We start from the raw sequence: 8,721 nt of genomic DNA, 5'->3' as shown, positions 1-8,721 counted from the left end.
TATCATCCGTTGTGGGGATAAATGTATGCTGGCCGTGCGAAAAAGCACAAAACACTTAAACGTACACAATCATGACAAAAATATTGTTCCAGCTAGCTCAAGCTGTACTTCTAAGAATATTTTGTAAACAAGTGTCTCGAGAAATACTCACGTTTAGGCTCTATCAGTTTGAATTGTGAGCAAGGGCGTAGGAACCGGGGGGCTGGGGGGGGGGGGCGCCAGCCCCCCAGTGAAAAATGTGGAGGGGCGGAAGTATCATTCCGCCCCCCCGGTTCGCAGGTCAGAAAACCCCTTTTTCATTTCCAAATGAGAAAAAAATCTCATTTGGAGCACCAAATTGCATCTAGGGCCAGTTGAAAATACAAAATTAAGTTTACAAAATGGAGTGGGTGTTGAAGTGTGCTATATTGCACCAAATTGCATCTGAGGCCACCTGGAAATGCAAAAAATTCCAAAGGGGAGGGGGACACCCCCTCCCCTTAAACCCCTCCCCCAGGCCGGCCATCAGTCTTCAGCCCCCCCACTCAAAAGTACCTTCCTACGCCACTGATTGTGAGTCAAACCGTCTTCATGGGCCAATCCAGAAGGGGAGGGATTCAGTGTTTCGAGAAAATGATCGCAGTAGCTTATATACTTTCCGTTGTTTTGTTATGTACATAACGTACGGGACTACCTTCGTTGAGGGGGGGGGGGGGGGGTTGGTCTGACGCAACACAAGCTAGCATGCTCGAAAAAGAGCGGCTGGTCTGAAGAAAAGGGTACCTTCTGATCGATGGGTTGCAAACCTTCACCCCGTCTCATACGCGCCCATGGTTAGACCTATGTAGATCTTATAGATAATTGTCTGCACCCCTTAATCAGGTGTTGGTATTTATAGGTTGGGCGCCGCTCCTTATCTGTTCATTACCTCAGGATCATTTGCTATTTTGACTGTATTAGTTAGTCTTGCCTTATTAAACTTTCACGAAACTTCATATAGGCCTATCCTACGACTCCATTCATATCCTCTCACCCCCACATAAGAAACAGTTATTATTTTACTAATAACCATGCAGACATTTCCACGGGGAAATTCGGGGATACTCCATATATCTGTGCAGTTTGCCGTATATTTATAACACGATATAGGCTATTAATAAATAAATGTCAAGCTAAACAGCTGGCCTATTGTCGCCCCAATTCCTTTTGACAGTAATTTGCATTGGTTGTTGGGACTTTAGAAATTGGGCCTATAGTCGCCGGGGCAGCTCTGTGTTCCAAAATGTACATGTAGGGTACTATAGGGTGCATACAAATAATGACGGGCTAAGACCCGAAAATACTGGTGGTGATATATATTAACCCATGAACGAGTAAATTTATACTTCAGTACATAAATACTGGGTGATAATTCCCCCAGGGTGGCATTTTAAACTAATCACAAGTGTATAGAACAAATACAACCACATGAAGTGTATAAATAGCTCTTATCTTGTGTGATTCTACCCTCTTACGATACTTCAAAATAAGTGTTGTTGGTGTTATACCCTTTTTGATTTAAAACAACATACTAAGAAGGGTTATTTTACACCTTGTTACTAAGGTATACATTATTCGTGCAAAGTACATGTTATGTGGGTAAAATTACCCTATTGGTTAAAAAGGGTACTTTTTTGAAAAGTGAGTGTAAAATAAGCACTGTAAATGTGTAAATGTACATAAATCATTGTGTCTTATTACACGCACAGTATGTAAATTTACCCACAAAGATCAGAAATACACAAACCGGCTTTACCTCGGGGTATATGTACACGTTAATCGGGTAATGGCCAAGGCAATGGTTATGTTTACACTTTGTGATGGTATAACTACATTGTGGATGTTTATTATACACTTTTCCAGTGTTTAATAACAATCCATGTGTTAAAATACCTGACAACAGTGTAGAACTACCCGTTTATTTTTTAGAGTGTACATGTTCTGGTATAGTTATAGTTTGAACGGTTACGGATGCAGCCTGCAGTACACAGATATGAAAATACGACCGGTGTAGACATAACACATTATAAATAACAAATTTCCCAAAAGAGCAGTTTTTACTGAGAAAGGTAAGAAAATATCCATACAGATTTTCAAGCGTCGGACAGCTAGACGTGCCACAGACAAGAAAGAAGAAGAACATGCAACAAAAATTGCAAACGGGACGATTCCACAAATAATCAATTTTCTAAGGGAATGAGAAGAAATTAATTGAAATTGATATCAAATAATAAATTTAACCAGCTTACTGTTGTTTGATAATTTGAAAATTGAATATTGCATGAGTCTCATCAAAAAATAAAAATAAAACATTACATTAAACTTGTCTGCTTTTCCTTAATGTGTTGCCTCCTTCGTAGTCAATCCTCCCGCTACCAACCCCTCCCTCCAAGCAAGTATTATTAATTGGTTGGAAATGAATAACTTCATGAAAGTGGATACTTAACGATTCTTGGTTTCTAGGACACACACAGACACATTTCATATACTTATATATTTATATGAACTCATTATCAGGGTTGCCGTCGAACTACTCACAAAACATATGGTATCATTTATATTAATATATATATATTACAACATCCCTAAATAAGTCATCTAATACCGGCCAATTATAAAATCCTATAACCGTACGTCGTCGAGTACCTTTATCAAACAGTGGAAAGAAACCGAATTAAGACACCACAAATAGTCTACTACAATGCTTGAAACACTTAACTAATGCAACGTGTGGACTGTACAATACAGTCACGTCAAACCAATTAATTAAAAAAAAAACATGTGGAAAAACGTTGTTGAACCCTAACATTTATTCTGTAACGAACGTTATGACTTTTTTTCTGTTTGTAACAGTGTGAAATAAATGCCCATAGAGTGATAACAAGATATTTATTGTAACATTCTGCAACAATATTCCAAATATGGGATAACTTTTCATTATGAGGTAAGAAAAAAGACTGTTTTAAAGCCTCTTGAGCTTTCCCAACTTCCTCTTCTGCTTCCTTTCGTCAGCTCTGCTGCCCTCTATTTTAGCCAAAACTTTATATAAATAGTTAAATATTGACGTAATAAAAACAAATGACGAGAAACTATTAATTTTAAATAACAACCTTTGTTAAATTTGTAAAATATCTTATCAAATCTCGCATTTCTTCTTTACTTCTGACAGGTCTGTTACACTACCCAAAAAATTATTGTAATTTTAATAACGTGCCAAAATCTGATACAGTATTCAAAGGGTAGGTCTAGAAGAATTCATATTTCACAGAATAGTGTACATTAAACAGCCAAACAGCACTGTTATAGTTTCTGTTTCGCTACTGAAAAAGGCCGCTCACATGGGATATCCTGTTTTATTTTTCCAACTATAGTCACCCCAGAAATAACGAGGAATACTTACAAATTCGCTACATTCATTTGTTTGACTTTAACATTTCTACTGGATGTGCTACACATGAAAGTATGACATTTATATGACAAAAATTCGACATTATCAAGCATTCCGCCTCTTATTACCATGGTATCCCACAAGTTCAATTGGTTTACGTAATTTGTCTATAAATGTACAAAGGTAGGCTAGACGATCTAGCCAGCATGGCTATGGATTGTACCTTTATAGTTGAAAAGAGTATAATTTAATTTTTTTTGTTTGTGCATGAGAGGCATCGACAAAGAAAATTTCGAAAAAATAACATTTTACTTTTTCAGACCGGGTTACGGAACGTGCGTGAATTGCATAACTACGATGGATGTTGAATTGACGCTTGTATCGATATGACTTTGCATAACAAATACAGCCTGTCCCCTCTACTACGAAAGACAATTCATATTTAGGGGACACAAAATTGTTCTGACGTCCGTACAGGGAGGGGCTTAATGGGTGGGGCCTACGGGGAGTAGTGTCACTCGTCTTTGAGAAGTTTTCTGTCGATAAGAGATCGTAGAAGCAAAATAATAGTATCATTAACATTATTAGGACTACATTTAAGGTGCTTTATAAAATGCTAACTATTGCAAGAAACTTTGGAGACAGGGCAGGTACTTGTATATATTAACGATATCCCACATTTACAAATTCATAGTAATACTCGTGAGTAGGTATTCAAAATTATCTCCTTTCTCAGTGATCTTTTATTAAAGACGAAATTCCAGTGCCGTACGACTCACGCAACTTTGACTAGAAGTACCAATTACTAACTCAACGTTAACTTGTTGAGGTACATATATTTCTATGCGAAGGAGGACTATAGCTAAAGGAGGAAACCTTCTGAGAAGCAGATCACACCGTGCTGTTAAATCAAGTAGCCTATCCAGTATCATACATCAAAGCTGTTTATTATTTTGCCAATTTTCTATGCCATCCCAGTTTCTTCCCCGAAAATACAGTGACAAAGGGGTGGGGGGGGGCGGCACTTTCCCTCTAACTCTGACTACGACACTGTCAGCAACTTATTGTAGGCATGCTAACAGTCATTTAATTTTTCATGCAAAAACATGACTGTCATTTGTTATCCGTTAGCTAAAACTGTTAGGAACCAACCCTCACTACCACCTGAGAACTGCGGGCAAGGGTAACATGAAGCGCTTGAACCGTCTATAGCTAAGCCGTTCAATATAAAAGAGGTTGAGGCCAAAGCAAAATATGATACGATGTACCTTTTAATTTGTCAATACAGGTCGTAAGTTTCAATATCACGTATATAAGATCAACAGTATGGATGTAAATATTATAGTTCATACATATTCCTCGTCCAATGAAACAGCTGACATTGTTATACAATCATATGTGAGAATACTCCATTCCCCAAACAGGATGTGCCGTAGTACAATAAATAAGGAAGTATTGTTCATATAGTATTCCACTGTACAACTATAGTTATATATTAGTGACCTTATATATATATATATATATATATATATATATATATATATATATATATATATATATATATATATATATATATATATATATATATATATATTTCTGCCTGTTTATTTCGCAATGCTTTAGCACAATCGAAATAAATGACACCCAAAGATAAGCTTACACGGACATGCATGTATTCGATTGTACATCTCTTCCTCGCCTTAGTAATCTTTAATGGTCTCTTCTTAGTGGTTATACAGATATTGTGATTCCGCCCTCTATTTCCAACTATATGGCAACATGACCTATTTCTTAATCTTCGGCGGTGTGTTCTATTGTGGAGTTAAACCAAAACCACACTGTTGTAGTCTCGATGTAAGGGGACTTGGGTTGAAGTGGACTTTTCTTAAAAGTACCGACTTGTTGTTTATGTATCTGTTGATGGCGGACTTGTTATTGCCGATCGTTGTAACTGCAACCATGCACCTAAGCTATAAGCAAACATTGAATAAGTAACACATATCATCTAAATATCTAGGAAAATTATTGATTGCTGCCGTTGGTTTCAATGAATAAACGTTTTCCATAGAGATTTCCAAATTGAGTCAATAGTCAGTTGTAGAGATAATTGGAGACAATTTAAACCAATTAAGCAAATGATCCGATTGTTCTATAGACACTGGGCATTGATCTGTTCATGGAAGTCATAAATTAATAACGTCATCTAACTGACTACTTACATTGAGTAATGATTGCTACACTATTGATAATTACATTATTAAAATAAAATGATTAAAGAATGTAATTTGATGGTCAATGTCACAAATCTCTATCATTTCATTAATGGTTTTTACCCTCCCCCCCCCAAACCATCCCCTCACCGCTAGAACACTTTAGGTCTGTAACTGTTACATAACATTATCATTTTTAATCGCTTGTTCGTAACTTGCATAATTAAATTATTAGCCCAGATTTGTTGTTATTATTTTAAGACTTTACCAAGAACCTTAAACAGGACTTAACCGAAGTTCATCAATAACAATTACAAGACTGTATTATCTAATACATTAGTTCAATTCCTCAGATGCAAGATTAAACGTAAGAAGTTTCTAACCTCAAATGACATCATGTTTAAAATACATTAGCAATTTCTGAATGTCATCTGAAGGTACTATTTACATGATATTAAAAACACAAAACATGTTTTTCTTAGAGTTATTAGGGTTTTGAAAACTATTTTATTGTTGAAATTCTGCCTAAATTCATCCATTACGGAAAAGAAAGACATAATCCATTTGATCCCATAACCCATGATTGAAGAAGAACACTCATTATTTTGACTTTATCTGCTCTAAGCCTCCAAATATTTGTCAGCCTCCCCACAACCAGTATTGTAACCTTGGTATAATAATCTTCATAATAGCCGGTCTAATCTCTAAGTAGGCCTAATGCCGTTTTAGTTTTCGTGATATTTGATTACTTTTTTTCATGAAAATGGAAATCTTTGTTACCAGCTTCAAAAACTATGGAATATTTACCGTAGCAATAATTAACCGAATTTATCATTGTAATTAATCCTTTACTCTGAACGATAAAACTCGGTTTAAAAAGAAATGTTTGCCAAATGTATTCTTAACATCGCCTGAGTTTCTGAAAAAAATGATAATAAACCCCATTTTGTTAAGCAATCCAAAGACTTGATTTTTGACAAATTGAGTGACATTTAATTAAAACTATACATACATAATTTGTTAATAGACCCTCTAAGCTCGGAGTATCAAACTAATTATAATGCCGTTATTAGTTATCGCGAAGAGTTTGATTAGTTTTATATTAATATCGTAAATTTTTGTTACCAGCTTCATATACCATGTAATTTTACTGTCAATCATTAACCAAATCAATACTTTTGTATCCTTTATTCTGGACGATACAACTTGGTTTGAAATAGAAATGTTACTATGCACATGGACATTGCATTAAACTCAAAGGGGTTACTTGAACTTAAAGTAAAATGTAAAATTATATTCAGGGGTGTAAACTTACATATTTTGGAGCTCTTTCATCTTGTAACGACTCCATTGAACTTTTTGGAAAATAAAATACTTATCGGTCCCAACGAAATAAAAACAAAATCGCGGCGCGAGTAGACCTAACGTAACTGAAAATGAAGTTGTCTCATCAGGAAACCTCGAGGGCGGTTCCCTTAGTTGGTGACGTCTCTGGAGTAGGGTGGCTCTCTGGGTAGCTCGCTACTCGGGGAAAAATAACCCTTTGGGGCGTCTCGGTCTCTAGAAGGCGCTGTTCATCACTGGGGTTGGGTCGTCGCAGGGCTTCATGTCCGGTGCCAAACAAGGACGTAGAATTAAAGAGGGGATTTATAGTTCCATCACAACAGAAAATTAGCACAACAAATAGTATGGTTGCCAGATATTAGAACAGGATGAAATGTAGGTCTGCCTCCATGGCTACAACTTCGGGTGATAAACTTTTATTGAATGTAAAATCTCCATGTAAAACAGTTCCAGGTGTTTACTTAAATAAAATATCCATTTAAAGAACAAGCTCCAGGTATTCACAAAACATCTATGAAAACGCTTCAAGTGTCCACTTAATGTTTGCCTTGTCAAGTATTTTATACCCCGATATTGAGCCTCTCAACTCAGACAGACCAGGTCCCTGGGAGTAGTGGTTTCATGTTTAGGTAATTTTGGTTACTTGTAGGAAGTAAGATTTCTAAATGCCAAAAATAAGTGCAAAACTTGGGAGAGGATGTCAAAAGATTTAAAAAAAAAACACAATTTGATCAGCATATACCTGAAGTGGATTCAAACTCATGAAATATGTAACTCTGCTTTGTTGCCTGCTGAATCGTTTAGCAAAATTTGAAGATGCGTCAATTACGAAGGTGCGTCAATTATGATGCCTTTACTAATTTACACATTGATCGCTTTGCCAATTGTCATACAAAATTTCTATCATAGGATTAGACTTTTTTTCTATATCAAGTCACATTAAGTGCTCAAAAGTTTGATATTCTTCTTGGAAAGTGAGTGGCTTAATGTTATCTGTTGGTGGACTTGAACCACCTGCTGAATAAATTCTGCATCACCTGAACAGATTTTTATCATGGCCAAACAAATTCCAGAGAAGAAATCATTTGATTAGCCGAAAGTTCACTGGCACCTTGCATATTGAATAACCTACAACGAGGCTTCTAATCATTGGGTCTCTAAACCAACCTTTTGACTGAGCTCTTCTGCGCAACTTCCATTCCTAATCCAGCAAAACGAATATGCACCGTGTGATATGGTTGTTTCTAATGTAAGTACAGGGGCGTAAATCCTTCCTTTTTCAAGGGGAATGTAGATTGAGTTCGAGAACGACCAGACTGGCGCAATTTGTGTCGACTCTGTGATTATGAAATATTTTGTTTTCACATGCAATGATTGATTTAATACGGGATCCAATTTCACCCACAGAAATTGCCAAATGTGTTTCCATCTTTATTTGTCACAATTTGTTATGGCATTCAAAGCCAAGGAATACGAGAATTCATATACTGAAGAGTGAGCAAACCAGGTACAACATCCAATATTTAGTTTCTCTTTCGCGCAACGTCCATGGGATATCCGGTTCTTTTTTTCGTGCAACAATAGTCACCCCGGTAGTACGCGGAATACTGCGAAGCTTTGAAGTATTGTATCAAGAATTATTTTTAAATTTCGGCTATATTATCTCACAAATTTCTACTGATTATGCTAAAAACTTATTCACTAATATGTAATTGCATGAACATTTACAGTCTGTACACCCTGTTACGAAATTCAATTCAA

The 8,721-nt window shown here is 36.3% G+C and overlaps 1 protein-coding gene across 1 annotated transcript in view; it reads right to left on the bottom strand.

Moving 5' to 3' along the window:
- LOC139973677 (uncharacterized) overlaps positions 1–8,721 on the bottom strand; it is a 489,233-nt gene that overhangs the window by 39,331 nt on the left and 441,181 nt on the right. The gene's annotated exons all lie outside the window — the stretch shown is intronic.

Source organism: Apostichopus japonicus, chromosome 9 (genome assembly GCF_037975245.1).
Source record: "Apostichopus japonicus isolate 1M-3 chromosome 9, ASM3797524v1, whole genome shotgun sequence".
In the NCBI taxonomy this organism is placed as follows: Eukaryota; Metazoa; Echinodermata; class Holothuroidea; order Aspidochirotida; family Stichopodidae; genus Apostichopus; species Apostichopus japonicus.
Note: the sequence above shows the minus strand (reverse complement) of the source record. Positions and strands in the feature narration are given on the sequence as shown.